Source organism: Phyllobates terribilis, unplaced genomic scaffold (assembly GCF_046119375.1).
Source record: "Phyllobates terribilis strain yellow unplaced genomic scaffold, ASM4611937v1 Scaffold_8__6_contigs__length_399053987, whole genome shotgun sequence".
In the NCBI taxonomy this organism is placed as follows: domain Eukaryota; kingdom Metazoa; phylum Chordata; class Amphibia; order Anura; family Dendrobatidae; genus Phyllobates; species Phyllobates terribilis.
The window spans coordinates 87623056-87646715 of NW_027362768.1; the positions used below are offsets into that span (position 1 = coordinate 87623056).

The following is a 23660-nucleotide window of genomic DNA, read 5'->3' on the forward strand; positions in this document are numbered from 1 at the left end:
AGAAGTCACAGTATAAAGCCTATTACAGCTTTCAGCTACATTTTTATTCTTTTAAAGTGAATATATCTTATATTTTCTTTTACTTATTAAATCAAAGTCGCATGTGAAAAATATGAACAACATGAGCTGTATGTAGTTCTGAGCCACCAATTTCCAGTGCAATGCTGATATTGCATTTACTGTCATATGGAGAAGGATAATCTTATTAGAGATAAGAGTCACAGAATTTCTCTTTAACAGATTCCCCAGAAACTGATCCAGGATATAATGCAAATCATTTAGACAAGTAATAACAAATAAAAAACACACAAATTAAAAAATTGAGAAAGAAAATAATCACTGCATGTCTTCATAGCCCCACCTACCTACCCCCCATGCGTACCACCATATGATAAGACTCTCCAAACTTTATTTAATTGCTACACACTCTAGGAATCTTTTTTTAATGTTTTTCCTTTGTGTATCATCTGCAGTTTTGCAGGTAACAATATGAGAAATTGAACTTCTGCATTTTTCAGTCTTTTTTTTCACTTAATAAAATGAGGCATGTTTTGGTCTCTTGTGCAATCTCTGTAGAGTATTATGGTTATCTGAGGACAAAAAATAATTAAATCATATCTGGGCTGATCACCATTTTTTATGCTGCTGTACCCTCTGGACTCTTTTAATGTACAAGAACTCAGGGAATGCCTCTAGTCCCAATATTCACAAGAATCACATTTTTATAAACAGGCATATTCCTTTCCCACTCCCCCCCCCCCGTGTGAGAGCGTGTTTCTTGAAGAACGAGTTGTACTTTTGAAAAACAACATTCATTTTATCATATGATGCACTGGAAAGCAGGAAAAAATCAAAGTGCGTTGAAATTGAAAAAAAAAGTGCTAGTTCACGATTTATCTATTGTTCTTTTTGGATGAGAGAGGGGAGTTATTTACCATGATCACTATATGGTAAAACTGACCTGACAGCATGATTCTCCAGGTCAGTACGGTTAAGAGCATACTAAATATGTATCGTTTTTTTTTTATTTAAGTGGTGAAAGAAAAATTGGAAATCATGTAAAAAGAAAAAATGTTGTGTCGCCATTTTCTGAGACCTGTAACTCTTTCAATTTTCAAGATATAGTGCTCTGTGATTACTATTTTTTTGTGCCCTGAGTTGACGTTTTTACTTACATAATTCTGGGGCAGATACTATTGAGGCAAGGAGACTCCCTCGGCTCTCCGGAGGCAGACACAGGACACACGGTTTGGGTAAGCTTCCTGTGGGTTTATTGTGCAGCATAAACTCCAGCAGCGTCCCAACAAAATAAACACTCCCTCTTGGGGTTAACGGGGAAACAAAAGATCGCCTTTGCCAGCTGTAGATAGTCCTGTGAAGTGTTCGCAACACCAGTCCTCCGGTGTTGCTCTCTGGTGTCAGCCACACATGGCCTGGAGACCTCACTCTCCAAACCACACATTCCTCCCAGGACACAAACTGACTGATGGCCACTTGTTTTTCTTTACTTAGCTGCTTTTTTCTTGCCATAATACAAATTCTAACAGTTTATTCAGTAGGACTATCAGCTGTGTATCCACCAGACTTCTCCACAACACAACTGATGGTCCCAACCCCATTTATAAGGCAAGAAATCCCACTTATTAAACCTGACAGGGCACACCTGTGAAGTGAAAACCATTTCCAGTGACTACCTCTTGAAGTTCATCAAGAGAATGCCAAGAGTGTACAAAGCAGTCATCAAAGCAAAAGGTGGCTACTTTGAAGAATCTAGAATATAAGACATATTTTCAGTTGTTTCACACTTTTTTGTTAAGTATATAATTCCACATGTGTTAATTCATAGTTTTGATGCCTTCAGTGTGAATGTACAATTTTCATAGTCATGAAAATACAGAAAAATCTTTAAATGACAAGGCGTGTCCAAACTTTTGGTCTGTACTGTACCTCCCCTTGCATATAATACCAGTGACTCTGTCACACTATGTTTTGATCACCTCTTATTGCATTTTATTACAATATTGCTGTGGACTAAAAAAATAATTCTGGCATTTTTACTTTTTTTCTCATTATGTAATTACCAATTGGATTAATTTACTTTATATTTTGATATATAAAAGACATTGCTGCACGCAGCGATACCAAATAGGTGTATTTTTTTTTAATTGTTTTAATTTTAATGGGGCAAAAGGGGGGTGATTTGAACTTGTGTTTTTATTTTTTTTTCATATTTTTAAAAACTTAGGGGACTTGAAACTGTGATCGTCTGATCTGTTGTGCCATGCATAGCAGTGCATCAGCACTGCTATGTACAGCTAAAATCATGATCTCCTATGAATAGTGCCGGACTGGCCAAGCAGAGCACCAGAAGATCCTCTGGTGGGCCCTCCTCCTTGCTTTTGTATGTTTGGAGCAGAGACACTTTGGTTGAAGTCTGGAGCATTATTTAGGTTAATACTGACATCTACATTGGGTTCTGTAGTACTAACTTAATAAAACTCTTCGTGCCACCTTAACAACCCCTTCCTTCCCCCCCCCCCACCCCACTCGCACACACACTTCTGTCTTCTTTACTGTAAGGGCAGAGAGAGGGAGGGGGTCTGTAGACAGCATCTACACTGAGTGGAGCCTTTTTACCTGCACTCAGCAACTCAGCTGTACATTAAGGTTTTTTTTGTGTGTATATTTATTGGGTATGTATTTATTGTGTGAGTACTTATACTAATGTATAATGTGTCTGTATAACTGTCAGTGGGAGTGAGGGGTCCTCATTCAGTAAGAGGAAAAATTGGTGGTGGGGGTGGAGCCCTCAATCAGTTCTGGGTGACTGGGGGGCCCCATCCCGCAATACCCGTATTTTACTTAATTGAATGAGGGCCCCACACTTACACTGATAGCTATTCACGTATTGTACATTAGTATAAACGTTCATACTCCCTATAAACCTGTACACACTCACCCTTTCTGACAGCTATGTGGGTTGAGCTATGGGCCCTCAATCAGTTATGACTTTATAGGTGATATACAGTGCTGGCCAAAAGTATTAGCAGCCCTGCAATTCTGTCAGATAATACTCAGTTTCTTCCTGAAAATGATTGCAATCACAAATTCTTTGGTATTATTATCTTCATTTAATTTGCTTGCAAGGAAAAAACACAAAAGAGAATGAAGCAAAAATCAAATCATTGATCATTTCACACAAAACTCCAAAAAAGGGCCGGACAAAAGTATTGGCACCCTCAGCCTAATACTTGGTTGCACAGCCTTTAGCCAAAATAACTGCGAACAACCGCTTCCGGTAAACATCAATGAGTTTCTTACAATGCTCTGCTGGAATTGTAGACCATTCTTCTTTGGCAAACTGCTCCAGGTCCCTGATATTTGAAAGCTGCCATTTTGAGATATCTCCACAGGTGTTCTATGGGATTCAGGTCTGGACTCATTGCTGGCCACCTTAGAAGTCTCCAGTGCTTTCTCTCAAACCATTTTATAGTGCTTTTGGAAGTGTGTTTTGGGTCATTGTCCTGCTGGAAGACCCATGACCTCTGAGGGAGACCCAGCTTTCTCACACTGGGCCCTACATTATGCGGCAAAATTTGGTGGTAGTCTTCAGACTTCATAATGCCATGCACACGGTCAAGCAGTCCAGTGCCAGAGGCAGCAAAGCAACCCCAAAACATCAGGGAACCTCCGCCATGTTTGACTGGAGGGACCATGTTCTTTTCTTTGAATGCCTCTTTTTTTCCTGTACACTCTATGTTGATGCTTTTTCCCAAAAAGCTCTACTCTTGTCTCATCTTACCAGAGAACATTCTTCCAAAACGTTTAAGGCTGTCTCAGGTAAGTTTTGGCAAACTCCAGCCTGGCTTTTTTATGTCTCGGGGTAAGAAGTGGGGTCTTCCTGGGTATCCTACCATACAGTCCCTTTTCATTCAGATGCCGACGGATAGTACGGGTTGACACTGTTGTACCCTCGGACTGCAGGGCAGCTTGAACTTGTTTGGATGTTAGTCGAGGTTCTTTATCCACCATCCGCACAATCTTGCGTTGAAATCTCTCGTCAATTTTTCTTTTCCGTCCACATCTAGGGAGGTTAGCCACAGTGCCATGGGCTTTAAACTTCTTGATGACACTGCGCACGGAAGACACAGGAACATTCAGGTCTTTGGAGATGGACTTGTAGCCTTGAGGTTGCTCATGCTTCCTCACAAATTGGTTTCTCAAGTCCTCAGACAGTTCTTTAGTCTTCTTTCTTTTCTCCATGCTCAATGTGGTACACACAAGGACACAGGACAGAGGTTGAGTCAACTTTAATCCATGTTAACTGGCTGCAAGTGTGATTTAGTTATTGCCAACACCTGTTAGGTGACACAGGTAAGTTACAGGTGCTGTTAATTACACGAATTAGAGAAGCATCACATGATTTTTCAAACAGTGCCAATACTTTTGTCCACCCCCTTTTTAGCTTTGGTGTGGAATTATATCCAATTTGGCTTTAGGACAATTCTTTTTGTGTTTTTTCATTGAAGACAAATTAAATGAAGAGAATAATACCAAAGAATTTGTGATTGCAATCATTTTCAGGAAGAAACTGATTATTATCTGACAGAATTGCAGGGGTGCCAATACTTTTGTCCAGCACTGTAGAAACGGAAGTTTTCATAAATAATCTATAATAGTGGAGAGTTAGAGAAAGTTCTCTTTCTATATTAACAAAGCCGTAACTGGTTAAGGACTGCCTCCCATCCCTGAACTCCATCAATAAGGGCCTGATTACTGCCAGATCTGTTCTCAATCAAGAAATCACTTAAATAGGACCTGCCTGACAAAGTGAAGTAGACCAAAAGATCCTCAAAAGCTATACATCATGCTGCGATCCAAAGAAATTCAGGAACAAATGAGAAACAAAGTAATTGAGATCTATCAGTCTGGAAAAGGTTATAAAGCCATTTCTAAACCTTTGGAACTCCAACAAACCGCAGTAAGAGCCATTATTCACAAATGGTGAAAACATGGAACAGTGGTGAACCTTCCCAGAAATGGCCGGTTGCCAAAAATTACCCCAAGAGTGGAGCGACAACTCATCTAAGAGGTCACAAAAGACCCCACAACAACATCAAAAGAATTGCAGACCTCACTTGCCTCAGTCAAGGTCAGTGTTCATGACTCCACCATAAGAAAGCGACTGTGCAAAAATCGCATGCATGGCAGAGTTCCAAGACGAAAATCACTGCTGAGCAAAAAGAACATAGAGGTTCATCTCAGTTTTGCCAGAAAACATCTTGATGATCACCAAGACTTTTGGCAGAATACTCTGTGGACCGACGAGACAAAAGTTTAAGTTTTTGAAAGATGTATGTCCCATTATATTTGGCATCGAAGTAACACAGCGTTTCAGAAAAGGAACATCATACGAACAGTAAAATATAGTGGTGGTAGTGTGATGGTCTGGGGCTGTTTTGCTGCTTCTGGAACTGGTTTGTGACCTCAAGCTCAAGCGCACTTGAGTTATGCAGCAGGAGGATGATCCAAAACACAGCAGCAAGTCCACCTCTGAATGGCTTAAGAAAAACAAAATTAAGACTTTGGAGTGGCCTAGTCAAAGTATTGTCCTTAATCCAATTAAGATGCTGTGGCATGACCTTAAAAAGGCATTCATGATTGGAAACCCTCCAAGGTGGATGAATTACAACAATTTTACAAAGATGAATGGGCAATAATTCCTCCACAGCGTTTTAAAAGACTCATTGCCAGTTATCGCAAATGTTTGATTGCAGTTATGGCTGCTAAGGGTGGTCCAACTAGTCGTTAGGTTTAGTGGGCAATCACTTTTTTACATAGGGCCCTGTAGGTTTTGATTTCTTTTTCCCTTAATAATAAAAGATCATCATTTAAAAACTGCATTTTGTGTTTGCTTGTGTTATCTTTGTCTAATATTTAAATTTGTTTTGTGATCTGAAACATTTAAGTTTGGCAAACATGCAAAAAAATAAGAAATCAGGAAGGGGGCAAATACTTTTTCACACCACTGTATTTTTCACCATGTTATACGAACATGTCATTTTCACTATGTTTGAAAAGTATATTTCCTGCAAAATTACAATAAGAAAGAAAAAGCTTTACCAACCATCAATTTAAATTCCTATTTTACTAGAGAGCAGAATATGCCAGCTCAAAAAGAACTACTGCCAGGTTAACCCCTTTCTGACCAGGTCAGTAATAGTACGCACCTGGTTGGAAAGGCCGGTTCAGCGGGGGCTCCGGCGCTGAGCCCGCACTGAACCGGGCACATGTCAGCTGATTCTTACAGCTGACATGTGCCCGCAACAGCCGCGGGTGGAATCGCGATCCACCCGCGGCTGTTAACATGTTAAATGCTGCTGTCAGACAGCAGCATTTAACTCGCGCTTCCGGGAAGCGCATCCTAAGCCCCGCCCATCGGTGACCCCGTCACATGATCGCGGGTCATCGATGGGTGGGCATGACAACCCAGGGTCTGCAGCAGGCGCCTCTAGTTGTCATGTCCCAATTGCTATCAGCGCCACCTAGTGGTCGGCGCTCATAGCAAGTGAGCATTTCTGCTGCATACAAGCGATCTGCTCATCGCTTGTATGCAGTAGAAGCAATCAGACAACTGCAGCTTCTAGTTTCCTATGGAGAGTATTGAAGCAAGCAGTAAGTGTAAAAAAAGTTTTTAAAAATATTTAAAAAAAATATAAAAAAGTTTAAATCACCCCCCTTTTGCCCCATTCAAAATAAAATAATGAAAAAAAAAAACCCACATACACATATTTGGTATCGCCGTGTTAAGAATCGCCAGATCTATCAATATAAAAGAAGAATTAATCCGATCGGTAAACGGCGCAACAAGAAAAAAATTCTAAATGCCAGATTTACGTTTTTTTGGTCGCTGCAACATTGCAATAAAATTCAATAACGGGCGATCAAAACATCGGATCTACCCCAAAATAGTATCAATAAAAATGTCAGCCCAGCGCGCAAAAAATAAGCCCTCACCCGGCCCCAGATCCCGAAAAAATGGCCTAATTTTTTTTTTTTTTTTAGCAAACTTTTGGATTTTTTTTTCACCACTTAAATAAAAAAGAACCTATACATGTTTGGTGTCTACGAACTTGTAATGACCTGGAGAATAATGATGTCAGGTCAGTTTTAGCAATCAGTGAACGTGGTAAGAAAAGGACCCAAAAAACAACTGTGGAATTGCATTTTTTTTTTTGCAATTTCACCGCACTTGGAATTTTTTTTCCGTTTTCCAGCACTCGATATGGTAAAACCAGTGATGGCGTTTAAAAGTACAACTCGTCCCGCAAAAAATAAGCCTTCACATGGCCATATTGAACGAAAATTAAAAAAGATCTGGCTCTGGGAAGAAGGGGAGTAAAAAATGAAAACACAAAAACAGAAAGACCCATGGTCGTTAAGGGGTTAATAACCAGACATTCATAACAAACAAAAAGTGTCTTACTTGTCCTGTCCTTCTTCTCCTGAAGTCTGGACTATCTGTGGAAGTATAATACTGCTTTCTGTCTAGAGCCACAAGAATCAATAGCCTCTGTGATATGAAGATATAGACTGGGGGAAAATAAATAAAACACAGCTGACTGTTATCTCTGTTGTTATGTAGCAAGAGATCAAAGGTCAGATTTTGAGAGCGAGATTACACAGACTCTGGTATCCATACCTTGCAAACTTTGAAATCCAAGAAAGAGGGATACATACCATGCATGAGCAATATCTATTTTGCACTAAAATCAGCCAGCAGCAAGATATCAAGTACAATCACTTCACCAGATGCCAGTTACACCCTTGAAATTGTTCCAAAAGTATTTCTCCCAGAAAATTATTGCAATTACACATGTTTATTTCCTTTGTGTGTATTGGAACAACACAAAAAACAGAAAAAATGGCAAACTGGACATAATTTCATACAAAACCCCAAAAATGGCCAGGACAAATTTGTTGGCACCCTCAACTGAGTATTTGGTTGCACACCCTTTGACATAAATAACTGCAATCAATCGCTTCCTATAACTATCAACAAGTTTCTTACACCTCTCAACTGGAATTTTGAACTACTTTTCTTTTGCAAACTTCCCCAAGACTCTCATATTTGAAAGGTGCCTTCTCCAAACAACAAGTCTAAGATCTCTCCACAGGATTTAGATTCGCAATCATAGCTGGCTACTTTAGAACTCTCCAGCACTTTGTTTCCATTTATTTGTGGGTGCTTCTTGAAGAGTTTTTGGGGTCATTATCCTGCTGGAAGACCCACGACCTAGGACGCAAACCCAGCTTTCTGACACTGGGCACAACAGTGCGACCCAAAATCCTTTGGTAATCTTCAAATTTCATGATGCCTTGCACACAGTCAAGGCATCCAGTGCCAGAGGCAGCAAATCAACCCCAAAACATCTTTGAATCGCCATCACATTTGATTGTAGGTACTGTGTTCTTCTCTTTGTAGGTTTCATTCCATTTTCTGTAAACAGTAGAATGATGTGTGTAGAATCTGCTGAGGTTTTGGGGTGCCAGTTAATATTAACAAGAGCTACTGGATCTTTAAAATGGGATTTAATACAAATAGGATATTTACAATAACATACATAAGGGGAACCTAACTAAGGGACAAGGGAATAATGAAAGGGAAAAGGGAAAAGGAGAGGGTGGTAGAAGATGGGAAGTGGGAAGAAGAAGAAGAATGCCTAACTAGTTTGATGTGCTGCCTTTATATCAGTTACACAGTCAGACATGGCCCATACATTGCCATCCCTGTAACACCTCCACATAATAGTACCATCCAATCAGGTCACAGTCTTTGGAGTTCTCCAGAAACATGAACATGGCTGCTGATGCAGATAGTCTTCTGAAGGTGGCGCTCTTAGGTCCAGAATGGATAAGAGGGTCAGGGATCATACGTAATTGCAGTGGTCTTCACCTTCCTGCAGATGGCGTCTGGCATATAACCAAAAGGTCTTTGTATCAAGTGGCCTGAGGACAGGTTCAACCGCATTTTGATTGGAGATAAGATGTCAATTTGAAGAACAATGGTTTGTAATCCAAACACCACAGGGGTTATGTACCTTTCAGGAGGCCAGTCAAGATGTCCATCTCCAATGTAGGTGCTGATTTTACTCTATCAACAGAACAAAAGACACCACACCACAGGACACACAGTTGCCTTCATGCCTCATAGGTTTTATGACCCCCCACAGCACATGTTCGATCTCTTTGATGTAGTCCTTTGATGACCTGTAGTGCCATACAGAGTTTATGGATCAAATTGTGAGTTCAGTCATTCATATTACACGTACTATAGATATTGTACATGTTGGGTACCAACATACGCCCCTTTCTGTCTGAAGGACACACAAACTTATGACCAGGATCATCATCCATTTACTCCACATTTAACTGCGTCAGGGCAACATCAATGCGAGGTAACTAACAGGAACAAGGCATAGAAATTGCAGGACTCACAACATTCACTCTCGTTCACACCTATCTAGATGCATTTTATACTTTAGCAATGATACAATTTGTGACAGATATACAGGAGCACAAATATAAACAAGGTATAGAAGAATAATAAAAAATATATATAGCAATATATCAAAATGTCTACATGTAAAATGTGCATCCAATTAACACATAATAACTTCAACATCTATAACTTTTAAAACAATTACTGCTTTCAAGTACTCCAAATTTAATAATATATATATATATATAAATAAATAATATATATGAAATGACGATCATGATGTTTACTAGTCATACTTTGAGGAAATCCCCTTCTCCTTTAAGTATATCTAATAAATTCAAATCATCAGAAGTTCACAAATATCACATGCAATTTGTATCGCTGCCCATGGTACCAATAGATACATTTTTAGTGCTCTATTAAAAGCATCCTCTTGTTGTTTATTAGAATATATGGAGATCACAATGGCTGATAGAATTATTTGATGCTCACTTACAAAATATTAGCAAGTGACAGGTAAATCCATGAAGAAATCCCAACAAAATACTCCACAATGGTAGTTTATCAATCCAATTGCCATCAAATCATAGCTGATCCAGGATTCAAATTTGATAAATTATAGTATGTTCCATCTAAAAATACTCCTCCACACCTTGGGCTATGTTCACACGCAGCGTTTTTGATGCGTTTCTGCACTTTTGCATTGCTTTCAACCAAGACAAATGCATTCACCAGGAAATGTCATTTTAACATTTTACAACCTTATCTGGCCATGTGGTGTGTGACACATCATCAGACACATGCATACAGTGCTGAAAAGACATGGGAACAGCATGGGGAAGACCTCTGGAAGCATCTCTGACTCCCAGGTCACTGCCTAAAAGTGTTCCCATTATAAGTGATCCTTGACGCATGCGAAGATGCCTCCCGCCATGCAACTGTCGTTGCAGACTTGCAACAATCACCGTCCACGTCCTTGTCCCAGTGCAGCGTTCAGTTGTCTCTACTCCATTCTTTGGAATGCAAGGGCAAGTATGCTGCCAGCCACCCACCCACAGGCTGCAATACTATACTGCCAAATTTTTGACAGCTGCTTGCACTTGAAATGTGGCCTTCTAGGCTCGTGGAGGCGGAAGCTGTCCACAATCTTATGGCAGCGTCGACCGGGTATCTATACTTGGTCCCCAGCCCCCACTATTTCGCCTTCCACAAGCACGGGTCCCACAACATTACCCGTGCCCTCCCCAGTGCACTTACTGGGAAGGACCATCTACCCACAAACATGTGGTCAAGTGAATGCGGCCAGTGACGGTACAGAGCCAGTCCACAGCTTTTTTTGCTGAGTTGTATTTCACCACAGCCATATTCTTTAGCTTGGTGAAAGGACTTGGGAAACCATATCTACCCAGCTGTCATTCCTCCCAGGAAGTCCTCTAAAGCTGCTTTCACTTGAAATGTGGCGTTTTAGGCTCGTGAAGGCGGAAGCTGTCCACAATCTAATGGCGGCGGCGACCGGGTATCCATACTCGGTCCCCAGCCGCCACTATTTGTCCGGGTATCGTCTCCGCCTTCCACAAGCACGGGTCCCACAACATTACCTGTGCCCTCCCCAGTGCACTTACTGGGAAGAACAGCCTAACCACAAACACGTGGACAGGTGAATGTGGTCAGGGACGGTACGGAGCCAGTCCACAGCTTTTTTTTGTTGAGAGTTGTATTTAGCTCGGTGAAAGGACTGGCATAGAGGGAAACCGTATCTAATCTGGGTGTCATTTCTCCCAGGAAGTCCTCTAATGCAGCTTGTTGCAGAACCAATGGCAGCCTGTCCAACATCAACTCGCACATGTCGGTGGTGCTTTGACACACAAACATCTTTCTTTGCGCATTTAATTTCATGACTACAGAGTTGGGCAATGGCCTGATCTGCAATGCGGTTTGAGAAATAACATGCATAAGCACATCCAATCCACATTAAAAATGCAGCCATAGAGTGTCCGGGAACCTTCCCCCATACTTTTCTTAGTCAGGGCTGCTTCTCAACAGGAATGGATAGACCCACCAGAAAACCAGAGACTCCTCTGGTGGGCCCTGGCTTCTCCTTCAGGAAAGTTCATAGTGCCGAGGTGAGGCCATGATGATGATAGAGACCACCATCTACTTAGTTTTCTGTTACTTGGAATGCATGCGCAAGTATGCAGCCAGCCACCCACCCACATGCCGCAACACTAAACTGCTAGATTTCTAGGCAGCTCTTTGCACTTGAAATGTGGCCTTTTAGGCTCGTGGAGGCAGAAGCTTTTCATAACCTCATGCCGGCAGCGGCTGGGTGTCCATACTTGGGTCCCAGCCGTCAGTATTTCTCCCGGTATCATCTCCACCTTCCACAAGCACGGGTCCCACAACATTACCCATGCCCTCCCCTTTCTAGGCAGCTTTTTGCACTTGAAATGTGGCCTTTTAGGCTCGTGGAGGCAGAAGCTTTTCATAACCTCATGCCGGCAGCGGCTGGTTGTCCATACTTGGGTCCCAGCCGTCAGTATTTCTCCCGGTATCATCTCCACCTTCCACAAGCACGGGTCCCACAACATTACCCATGCCCTCCCCAGTGCACTTACTGGGAAGGACCGCCTAACCACAGACACGTGGACAGGTGAATGTGGCCAGGGACGGTATGGAGCCAGTCCACAGTTTTGTTTGCTGAGAGTTGTATTTAGCTCGGTGAAAGGACTGGCATAGAGGGAAAACGTATCTACCCCGTGTGTCATTTCTTCCAGGAAGTTCTCTAATGCAGCTTGTTGCAAAAGAGGTTTCCAACATCAACTCGCACTTGTCGGTGGTGCTTTGGCACACAAACATCTTGCTTTGCGCATTTAATTTCATGACTACAGAGTTGGGCAATGGCCTGATCTGCAATGCGGTTTGAGAAATAACATGCATAAGCACATCTGATCCACATTAAAAATGCAGCCATAGAGTGTCCGGGAACCTTCCCACACACTTTTCTTAGCCAGCACTGCTTCTCGGAAGGGTTGGACGGTCCTACCAGAGAATTCTCTGGTGTGCCCTGGCTTCTACCTCAGGAGAGTTTATGATAGCGCTAACTTTGCAGCTGCTATGGGGCTCTTGAAAGGGGGAGAAAGGTGAGCCCTCAGAATCAAATCCTCTGGTGGGCACAATGTTTTTCAATCTGAAACAGCTTCTCAGTGGGAGTTGTATTTCACCACAGCCATATTCTTTAGCTCAGTGAAAGGACTGGCATAGAGGGAAACCGTATCTACTCCGGCTGTCATTTCTCCGTCACCAGGTTCCGCCCATTGTCACACACGACCATACCTGGCTGTATGTTCAGCGTTGAGAGCCACAGATCAAGCTGCTGTGTTACAGCTTTCAACAACTCTGCAGCGCTGGGCGGTTTGTCACCTAAGCATTAAGCATATTATCTTCAGCACAGCCTGTTGCCGCTTGGCAAAGGCAGTGCTGCAGTGATTTCAGCTTGTGACTGACGTGGTCATTTCAGAGATGGAGGAGGAGGTGCTGGAGCTGAACAATGTAATTACATTGAGGTTACATTGGCGACTCTGTTTTTTTATACTATAGAAAGATCCTACTGTTTTTTTTGTGCTATTTTTTAAGACAAATGCATTCACTGCGAAATGTAATTTTAACATTTTACAACCTTATCTGGCAATGTGGTGTGTGACACATCATCAGACACATCCTGTTTCATTTATGATGGAGGGACTCTGAAAGTCACAAAGCCTATTTTTATAGGGCCATCAGGCGGCCCTTACTATTCTTAAAAGGCCAGCAGTCAGCCCTCGCTATTGTTAGAGAGCCATCAGCCGGCTAGGCTTTGTTGTTTCCATTATTAACAAGTGGGTTTCCTATACTGCTATTGCGTATGCAGTGACTGCAAGGGCTGCCAAAAATTTGGACGCAACCCAGTACCCCTTTGAAGAGACATAGAGGAGGATCGCAGTAAAAAAAATGTTCCCATTATAAAGGAGAGGGTCTCCTATAGTGGTAATGCCCATTCTGTGACTGCAAGGGCTGCCAAAATTTGGGAAAAACACCAATTTAAAAACACAGAGCAGGGCCACAGTAACGAGTACGATATGTTCCTATTAAAAAGGAGAGGGTCTGCCATACAGTTATAGGGTATGCAGTGAGTCCAACGGCTGACCAATTTTAGGAAAAACCCCACTAAGAATTTAAAGACACATAGAGCAGGGCCACAGTAATGACAAATTCCCATTAGAAAGGAGAGGGTGTCCCATAGTGTTGGCCTATGCAGTGAATGCAAGGGCTGACAAAAATTGGGAGGCACGCCAATGCCCCTTGGAAGAGACTTAGAGGGCCTCATAAAAAAATGTTCCCATTAGAAAGGAGCGGGTCTCTTATACTTGTAATGCCCATGCACTAAGTGTATGGGCTGACAAACATTTACCCTTGGGGGGTATACATGAACATACTGTATAATTTTTTTTTTTTTACGGGCATCATAAAAACCCCTTTAAAAAAATTATGTGGGTCTTACATCACAGACATCGGTCTCCCTGGTGATATGGTGGTGGAGGATGAGGATGAGGAGAAGGAGGAGGACAAGAACAAATAGCCAAACTCAGGAAGCGTATACCCAAGTATGGGTGTGAAGAGGTGCATGGGAATACACCTCCCAAAAAGACACTGGATTTGAGTTTATGTTATGCTGCTATCATTCGGTGGTGTTGAGAAGTCTGGCCCAATCCAGCCCTTGTTCATTTTTATAAGAGTCAGCCTGTCAGCATTTTCAGTTGACAGGCGGATGCGCTTATCAGTTATAATTCCACTAGCGGCACTAAAAACCCGTTCTGATAAAATGCTAGCGGCATGGCAGGCTATGACCTCCAAGGCATAAAGAGCCAGTTCATTCCACGTATCCAGCTTGGATACTCAATAATTAAAAGGCACAGAGGAATCATGGAGGACGTTGGTACGGCCGGCAAGGTACTCTCTCAGCATCTTCCCAAACTTTGCACTCCTTGTGAGAGTACCCCGCACCTCAGGGCTTGTGCGATGAGATGGTCTGAGAAAACTGTCCTAGAACTTTGACAGTGTTCCCCTGCCTCTGCTGGACTGCATTTGTGTCTCTCTCGCCTGTACTCCTTGGCTGTCCAACGAAATGTGACCTCTGCCGCCAGCGTTTTCAGATGGGAATTTTTTTAAGAGTTCCACAACAAGGGCCTTCTGGTACAGCCCCATTTTTGTATAACTGTCCACCTTAAGAATAAGAGATATAAATTTCTCCTTGTAGCGGGGGGTCTAAAAGTGTCACCAACCAGTAATGACTGTCACCCAAAATTTTAAGAACGCAAGGGTCATGGGAAAGGCAGCGTAACAAATTCAGCCATGCGTGCCAGACTGCTAACAAGCAAAACTTCCGTGTCCGCACCAATAGGATGTAAACAATGGTGCAGCGGTCTCAGGGAGCGCCAAAGGAATACTAGACAATTTAATAGATGATAACCGACCTTTATTCTTCCTCCAATACCACTGCAACAACGCTTTTCGACGGTCTAAGCCGTCTTCATCAGGTGGGGTAAAGGAGAATGTTACAATGATAGCTTTATAAAGGGGTGGTATTTTACATAATTTAGACCATGTGTTGTAATCAATTAACCCTTTCATTGAAAAACTCCATATAATGCATTCTTTACCAATTAACCTCTAATTTCCCCTTGAAACAGCATTGTGCACTCATATTTAAAAATCCCTACATGGATTCATAAACTCACAATTCTTAATAAAAACTTCCTATTTGTGTTTAAATTTTTTTTAAAAATTATTATTATTTTTTTTATTTTTATTACTAACTATTAAAATCACCCTGGGGACCTTTTTAGGGTGTCTTGACAGTGCTATACTGCGATTTCCAGCCCCCAATTCAAAAGTTAAGTTTCTTAAAGAGACAGTACACTTTCAAATAAAATGGCTGAAAACTTTGTACCGTTGCCCACTACGATTATAAACCCCATACATTTTTAAAATCACCCTGGGAACCTTCCCAGGGTGTCCTAACAATGCTATGCTTGTAACCGACGACAATGGTTTACTGGAAGCATAGGTTCCGATCATGATAATGGATAGTATTGGGTTTTAGGAGCTTCATAATAGTAGTGGGCAATCGTACAAGGTTATTTTTGGCCATTTTATATGAAAGTGTACTGTCTCTTTAAGAAACTTAACTTTTGAATTGGGGGCTAGAAATCGCAGTATAGCACTGTCAAGACACCCTATAATTTTTACATTTTTTTAAACACAAATAGGAAGTTTTTATTAAGAATTGTGAGTTTATGAATCCATGTAGGGATTTTAAATATGAGTGCACAATGCTGTTTCAAGGTTAAATAAGAGGTTAATTGGTAAAGAATGCATTATATGGAGTTTTTCAATGAAAGGGTTAATTGATTACAACACGTGGTCCAAATTATGTAAAATACCACCCCTTTATAAATCTGTCATTGTAACATTCTTCTTTACCCCACCTGATGAAGACGGCTTAAGGCCCCGTCACACTTAGCGACGCTGCAACGATCCCGACAACGATACGACCTGTCAGGGATCGTTGCTGCGTCGCTATGTGGTCGCTGGTGAGCTGTCAAACAGGCAGGCTCACCAACGATGAGGGGAGCAGCGACATCGTGGAAAGAATCTTTCCACGATGTCCTGCTCCGGTTACCAGCCTGCTGCTGAAGGAGGAGCAGGCTGGTAACCATGATAAACATCGGGTTACTAGGGGCACACGCGCCCCTAGTAACCCGTTGTTTATCATGGTTACCACTCTGCTACGGTGAGCGGGAGGTTACCGCTCACTTTAGCAGGCTCGTAACCATGATAAACAACGGGTTACTAGGTGCGCGTGTGCCCCTAGTAACCCGAAGTTTATCATGGTTACCAGCCTGATCGCTGCTCCCGCTGGTCACACACAGCAATGTGTGCTGACCAGCGGGAGGGCAATGACCAAAAAATGGTCCAGGACACTTTGCAGCGATCAGTGACCTCACAGCAGGGACCTGATCATTGCAAAGTGTCACACATAGCGACATCGCTGGTGAGGTCGCTGTTGCATCACCAAAACCGTGACACAGCAGCGATCTCGCTAGCGATCTTGCTATGTGAGATGGGGGCTTTTGACCGTCGAAATGAGTTGTGGCAGTGGTATTGGAGGAAGAATAAAGGTCGGTTATCATCTATTAAATTGTCCAGTATTCCTTTGGCTATCCCTGAGACCGCTGCACCATTGTTTACATGTGAAATATCTCCATACGGAGCCAAAGCGGCAGGAGCAGTGTAGCATCGGCGTCTCTGCCCCTTGCTAGGCAGAGACGCCGTCCCTCTCACCTCCCCGCTCCTGGCGCGGCGTCCTCCAGCGCTTCTCTCCCCGCTGCTGCCGGCGCGCGCTATTTCCCCGGCAGTGTGCTTAGGGCGTGCGCGCTCCCCCTCTCTTAAAGGGACCGTGCGTGCCGTCCTAAGGAGTCCCCGGCCAATTGCCGGAGGACCCCCATATATAAGGCACCTCCTCCAAAATGGTGGTGCCCGAGCAAAGTTGTTGCAAAGCATACTCACCTCTGCTTCAGCCCTCAGGTTCCGTTTCCAGCCTGACTACCAGTCCTGTCTGCCTGCGTGTCTTCCCTTCAGCCCGGCAGTCTGCCTCCTGCATCTGCCAGTCTGTCTATGGGCAAGTCCACCTGCGGACCAGGAAGCACCTGCCAGTTACCTGCCTGCTACCTGCCGTACTTGCTAGCCCGCTCACCTGGAAGCGCTCACCTGCTACCCGCCTGCTAGCCTACCTGGAGGCTCCGCCGTCACATGCCGTGACCACCTGCCTGCCAGCCAAGAGACTCTTACCTGCTCTGCCATCACTTGCTGTGACCACCTGCCTGCCAGCCAAGAGACTCTTACCCGCTCAGCCGTCACTTGCCGTGACCACCTGCCTGCCAGCCAAGAGACTCTTACCCGCTCAGCCGTCACTTGCCGTGGCCACCTGTTACCTGCCAGTTATCTGCCTCGTCTGTCTGCCGGCTCACCTGGGAGCGCCCACCTGTTGCCCGCCTGCTAGCCTACCTGGAGGCTCCGCCGTCACTTGCCGTGACCACCTGCCTGCCAGCCAAGAGACTCTTACCTGCTCTGCCATCACTTGCTGTGACCACCTGCCTGCCAGCCAAGAGACTCTTACCCGCTCAGCCGTCACTTGCCGTGACCACCTGCCTGCCAGCCAAGAGACTCTTACCCGCTCAGCCGTCACTTGCCGTGGCCACCTGTTACCTGCCAGTTACCTGCCTCGTCTGTCTGCCGGCTCACCTGGGAGCGCCCACCTGTTGCCCGCCTGCTAGCCTACCTGGAGGCTCCGCCGTCACTTGCCGTGACCACCTGCCTGCCAGCCAAGAGACTCTTACCTGCTCTGCCATCACTTGCTGTGACCACCTACCTGCCAGCCAAGAGACTCTTACCTGCTCAGCCGTCACTTGCCGTGACCACCTGCCTGCCAGCCAAGAGACTCTTACCCGCTCAGCCGTCACTTGCCGTGGCCACCTGTTACCTGCCAGTTACCTGCCTCGTCTGTCTGCCGGCTCACCTGGGAGCGCCCACCTGTTGCCCGCCACGTACCCGCCTCGTCTGTCTGCCCGCTCACCTGGGAGCACCTGCCTGTTTCCTGCCAGCCTGCCTGGAGACCCGGCCATCACTTGCTGTGACCACCTTCCTGGTAAACCTAAAGACTGCTACTTGCCCTGCTTCCTCGAACAGTAACCACCTGTCTGCTACCAGAGACTTCCGCCTGCTTGCCGTGTCCATCCGCCATACCGGTCAGTCCCAGCCATCTGACCAGTAGGAGCCACCTGCTCTCTTACAAGGTCGTCCCCAGAGTAGCACCTGGTCCCTCAGCCCGGATCCTCCCTGGTCACGGTGTCGTTTGCTGCCGTACGACCAGGGTCGGTTCGGGTGGATACTTAGTCACGCCCCTCTGGGTCCCTCCTTGCACCTCGGCACAGAGGTTCCACCACCTGGACCCGTAACAGTTTGCTCGGGCCATGGAACCTGGTGGCCCCCAGATCTCCGATCTGCACCAGGAAGTCTTGCGTCAGAGAACTCAGCAGGAAGTGGTGCTGTCCTATCTACGGTCCATTAACTCTCGTTTAGGCGCATTGTTTGACTCGTCTATGTCTATCTCTGGCCCAGCCGTGCCTGTTCCTGTGGCACCGCAATCCCATTATGGCTCCCGGCTATGGACCTCGGCTCCTGGCACCTCCACGCTTTGCCGGCGACCCCGCTTTAGCTTGGGGTTTCATAAACCAGTGCACCCTGCACTTTGAGCTCTTGGCATACCAGTTCATCTCCGACCGGGCCAAGGTGGCCTTCATCATGTCCCATCTCACTGGGGAGTCACTGGCATGGCTAAATCCCCTGTGGGAGAGAGGGGACCCCCTGGTGTCCGACCTGTCGTCTTTCCTCGCTGCTTTCCGGAAAGTCTTCGATGAACCTGGACGGAGAACCTCTTCTGCCTCCTCTCTGCTACGTCTCCGACAAGAGAGTTTCACCGTGGGCCAATATGCCATATGGTTCCGTACCCTCACTTCTGAGCTTGCCTGGGGAAACGAGGCTCTGGTGTTCGTCTTCTGGGAGGGTCTTTCCGGTCGGATTAAGGACGAGTTAGCCTGTCGGGACATTCCTACCACCCTGGATGACCTGGTGTCACTAGCTACCCGGATTGACATCCGGTTCCAGGAACATACCAAAGAGACTACCTGGGAGAGAGAGTCTTCACACCTTGTTCCTAATTACCAGAGACCGGCCTCTCAACCAGTCATTCCCCGGGCGCACTCCCCTGAACCTATGCGGATCGACCTAACCAAGATGGTCAAATCTCACCAAGACTCACGCCGAGCCGAGGGAAGCTGTTTCTATTGTGGCAGTAAGGAGCACTTCATCCGTTCTTGTCCGGAGAAGCCGGGAAACGCCAGTGTCTAGGACCGCTCGGAGAAGTCGTCCTAGACAAAAGTAAACCCTCTCCGTCCCTGACTTTGTCTTTCTCTATCTCTTGGGGAGAGAACCGTCACTATGAACTCGCCCACCTGGATTCTGGAGCTGCTGGAAACCTCATTTCCCAGTCCTTGGTGGAAAAATACCATATTCCCACCAAATCTCTGGCTGAACCACTGTCAGTCGCCTCCGTGGATGGAAGACTCCTTCCGGTGACCATCCTGCTCGTCACTGAACCCATAACCCTGCAGGTGGGAATGCTGCACTCTGAAAAGATCTCCTTCCATGTGCTCCCCGGACTCTCTCACTCCCTATTGCTAGGTCTGCCCTGGCTACAGACACATGAACCCGTGTTGAACTGGCGATCCGGTGAAGTACTCCAGTGGGGTCCGGACTGCCATAGAACCTGCCTGGTTCCTGTTCGTCCGGTTTGTCCATTACCCACTCCAGCTAATTTACCTGGTCTTCCAGCTCCTTACTGGCCCTATGCAAACGTCTTCGGTAAAAAGGAAGCAGAGACATTACCACCTCATAGGCCATATGATTGCCCGATCGACTTGGTACCTGGCGCCACTCCACCCTGTGGGCGTATTTATCCATTGTCTGCGGCTGAAACCTGGGCCATGTCTGAGTACATAGAGGAGAATCTGGCTAGGGGATTCATCCGGAAGTCTACCTCCCCGGCTGGAGCAGGATTCTTCTTTGTCAAAAAAAAGGATGGCTCGCTACGCCCCTGTATTGACTATAGAGGACTCAATCAGATCACCGTTAAAAATAAATACCCCCTGCCGCTCATCTCCGAGTTGTTTGATTGCTTTAAAGGCACCAGGATCTTTTCCAAGCTGGATCTTCGTGGAGCGTATAACCTGGTTCGTATCCGTCAAGGAGACGAGTGGAAAACGGCATTTAATACCCGGGACGGACACTATGAGTACCGTGTAATGCCCTTCGGCCTCTGCAATGCTCCCGCCGTCTTCCAAGAACAGGTCAACGACATCTTCTGTGACCTTCTTTACTCCTGCGTGGTGGTATACCTGGACGATATCTTGGTCTTCTCTCCGGATCTTCCCACACACCGGAGGGATGTTCGTCAGGTCCTGCTTAGGCTCAGGCAGAACCACCTCTATGCTAAATACGAGAAGTGCCTTTTCGAGCAGACCTCTCTTCCATTCCTGGACTATGTTATCTCCCAGACAGGCTTGCAAATGGATCCCGAGAAGCTCTCTGCTGTCCTAAAGTGGCCCCGTCCGGAGGCGTTGAAGGCAATACAGCTATTCCTGCGCTTCGCCAATTACTATCGTCTCTTCATTCCACACTTTTCATCCCGGACTGCTCCCATATCTGCGCTCACCCGTAAGGGGGCAAATCCCAAGGTATGGTCACCCGAAGCCGAGGAAGCCTTCCTTTCCTTAAAGCAAGCCTTCTCCTCTGCCCCAGTTCTGCACCATCCAGACTGCAATAAACAATTCTACCTGGAGGTTGATGCCTCCTCTTCCGGAGCCGGAGCAGTACTTACCCAAAAATCGTCTTCCGGCAGAATGGTAACCTGCGGCTTCTTCTCCAAAATCTTCTCCTCTTCTGAGCGCAACTACTCCATAGGAGACCGAGAATTGCTAGCCGTCAAATTAGCGCTGGAGGAGTGGCGTTACCTGCTTGAAGGGGATCTATACCCAGTGATCATCTACACTGATCACAAAAATATGGCATATCTCCAAAATGCCCAGAGACTTAATCCGCGTCAGGCCCGGTGGTCTTTGTTTTTTGCCCGCTTCGACTTCATCCTACATTTCCGCCCGGCGGACAAGAATGTCAAAGCTGATGCCTTGTCCCAATCCTTCCTGTCCTCCGATCAGGAGGAGGAGCCTATGCACATCATCGACCCCTCCAAGGTGATGAATGTGGCCCCCTTGGATTTGACTCATCTTCCACCCGGCAAGACGTTTGTAGCGGTTCCAGACCGTGAGAAGGTTCTTCGCTGGGGTCATTCTTCTAAACTAGCTGGCCATGCCGGCCAAAAGAAGACTTTACTGCTCATTTCCCGGCATTATTGGTGGTCTACCCTGCGTAAGGATGTGGTAGACTTCGTCTCTGCCTGTTCATCTTGTGGCCGCAACAAAGTTCCCAGACACTTACCAGCCGGTCATCTCCTGCCGCTTCCCATACCTGTTGCCCCGTGGCAACACATCGCTATGGACTTCATTACCGATCTTCCTGTTTCTGCCTGGTGTACTGTCATTTGGGTGGTTGCGGACCGCTTTTCTAAAATGGCTCACTTCAATCCCCTGCCTGGTCTCCCGTCTGCACCTGAGCTGGCTAAGGACTTTATCCGCCATATCTTCCATCTCCATGGCCTACCCCTCCACATCGTGTCGGATCGAGGGGTTCAGTTCACCTCACGCTTCTGGAGAGCCACATGTAAACTGCTGGATGTCACCCTGGACTTCTCCTCCGCTTGCCACCCTCAGTCCAATGGTCAAGTGGAGCGGATCAATCAGATCCTTACCAGCTACCTCCGGCACTTTGTTAATACCCACCATTCTGATTGGGTGGACCTCCTTCCTTGGGCGGAATTCTCTTATAATAACCACGAGAGCGAATCCTCTTCCAAGTCCCCGTTCTTTATTGTCTATGGCCAACACCCCCGGATTCCATTTCCTGTCTCCGCTTCTGTGGACAATCCTGCCACGGAGTCTCTTGTCAGCGAGTTTTCTACCATTTGGGAGAGTACTAGGTCCGCACTTCTTCAGTCCTCCGAGCGGATGAAGAGATATGCTGATAAGAGACGTCTGGATCCGCCTCAATTCCGTCCGGGAGACAAGGTTTGGCTCTCCTCCAAACATGTGCGGCTCAAGATGCCCTCCTACAAGTTAGGTCCTCGCTTCATCGGCCCTTTTGAAATCCTCAAGCAAATTAATCCAATGGCCTACAAATTAAAACTCCCGGCCACCCTACGGATTCCCAACTCCTTCCACGTATCTCTCCTCAAACCCGTTGTCTTTAACCCTTTTTCCAACAATCCAGGTGCTCCCCCTGCTCCGGTTTCCGCTGAAGACGTCTTTGAGGTAGAGAGTATTCTGGCCACCAAGAGGGTAAGAGGAAAGACCTTTTTTCTGGTAGATTGGAAGGGGTTTGGACCTGAGCAGAGAACTTGGGAACCCAGGGAGAACATCAACTCCCCGCTTCTCCTTGAAAAATTTCTTTCTGGCCAAAAAAAGAGGGGGCCTAAAGGGGGGGGTACTGTAGCATCGGCGTCTCTGCCCCTTGCTAGGCAGAGACGCCGTCCCTCTCACCTCCCCGCTCCTGGCGCGGCGTCCTCCAGCGCTTCTCTCCCCGCTGCTGCCGGCGCGCTCTTTCCCCGGCAGTGTGCTTAGGGCACGCGCGCGCTCCCCCTCTCTTAAAGGGACCGCACGCACCGTCCTAAGGAGTCCCCGGCCAATTGCCGGAGGACCCCATATATAAGGCACCTCCTCCAAAATGGAGGTGCCCGAGCAAAGTTGTTGCAAAGCATACTCACCTCTGCTTCAGCCCTCAGGTCCCATTTCCAGCCTGACTTCCAGTCCTGTCTGCCTGCGTGTCTTCCCTTCAGCCCGACAGTCTGTCTCCTGCATCTGCCAGTCTGTCTATGGGCAAGTCCACCTTCGGACCAGGAAGCACCTGCCAGTTACCTGCCTGCTACCTGCCGTACTTGCTAGCCCGCTCACCTGGGAGCTCTCACCTGCTACCCGCCTAATAGCCTACCTGGAGGCTCCGCCGTCACTTGCCGTGACCACCTGCCTGCCAGCCAAGAGACTCTTACCTGCTCTGCCATCACTTGCCGTGACCACCTGCCTGCCAGCCAAGAGACTCTTACCCGCTCAGCCGTCACTTGCCGTGACCACCTGCCTGCCAGCCAAGAGACTCTTACCCGCTCAGCCGTCACATGCCGTGGCCACCTGTTACCTGCCAGTTACCTGCCTCGTCTGTCTGCCGGCTCACCTGGGAGCGCCCACCAGTTGCCCGCCAGATACCCGCCTCGTTTGTCTGCCCGCTCACCTGGGTGCACCTGCCTGTTTCTTGCCAGCCTGCCTGGAGACCCGGCCATCACTTGCTGTGACCACCTTCCTGGTAAACCTAAAGACTGGTACTTGCCCTGCTTCCTCGA

At 46.3% G+C, this 23660-nt stretch overlaps 1 protein-coding gene across 2 annotated transcripts in view; it reads right to left on the bottom strand.

Annotated features, from left to right (window-relative positions):
- The window catches only part of LOC141156754 (flavin-containing monooxygenase 3-like), a 252205-nt gene extending 244612 nt beyond the window's left edge, over positions 1 to 7593 (bottom strand). The window contains exon 1 of one of the 2 annotated variants that reach the window (XM_073643106.1): positions 7487 to 7593. The gene's annotated coding sequence lies outside the window, so the exon portion shown is untranslated. The remainder of the gene's footprint in view (positions 1 to 7486) is intronic. The other variant, XM_073643110.1, reaches the window with a different exon arrangement.
- Positions 7594 to 23660: the final 16067 nt, after the last annotated feature.